Genomic DNA, 770 nt, shown 5'->3' on the forward strand with positions numbered 1-770 from the left:
CTTTTTCATTGCAATATGTACTGGCAAAAACTAATGGAGTTGTTAACATGAATTAATGATGTACAAACACATTAACAGACCCGTAAAGATCAACTTCACAGTAGTAGCGATTTAACTATAATAGTTCTTGCCAATTCATGGAACTTCATTGTACGGCGTTACCTTACTTTGTTTCCATTTCAAGGACTATTTTACCGACTATTGACAAAAGAAAAATAAAGTGTTCATTACTGCGACCGTATAGAACTTAAATGGCCGACACAGAGGTCTGGTACTAAACACTGGGCACGGTTCAATGGATGTTTCAATTCTTATCTGGGACTTTAAAGAAGCCATTACCGCGGCAACTGATTCTGACCGCTCGCCCTCCATCACGGGGGGAGAACGAGGGAGCGGGCCCCTCTGCAGCCAATTAAAACGTCCGGCGGATTTAATACGCCGTGACTCACCTGCGCCCTTCAATTAATCCTCCCCCTAAAAAACGGGAACGAAGCTACTCCTCGAGGGCCCCGCTGGTCTTCGGCCGTTTCTGCGTCTCACAAGCCTCGGGTCCAGGGACCGCGGACAGGCGAATTATCCTTCATCCTGTCCGCACCGTCCTTCCCTGTCCTGCCCTGGTTTGAGGGAACACTGACTGCGTCAACACAGGGACTGGAGCATAAAGAAAAGCCCGACACAACCATTATCAAGGACAAGTCCAAAGCACTGACACCGCTATTATTTAATATCAACAGATATTTTAATAATAAACATGAACATAATTCACACAA

Source organism: Conger conger, chromosome 19 (genome assembly GCF_963514075.1).
Source record: "Conger conger chromosome 19, fConCon1.1, whole genome shotgun sequence".
Classification (NCBI taxonomy): Eukaryota; Metazoa; Chordata; class Actinopteri; order Anguilliformes; family Congridae; genus Conger; species Conger conger.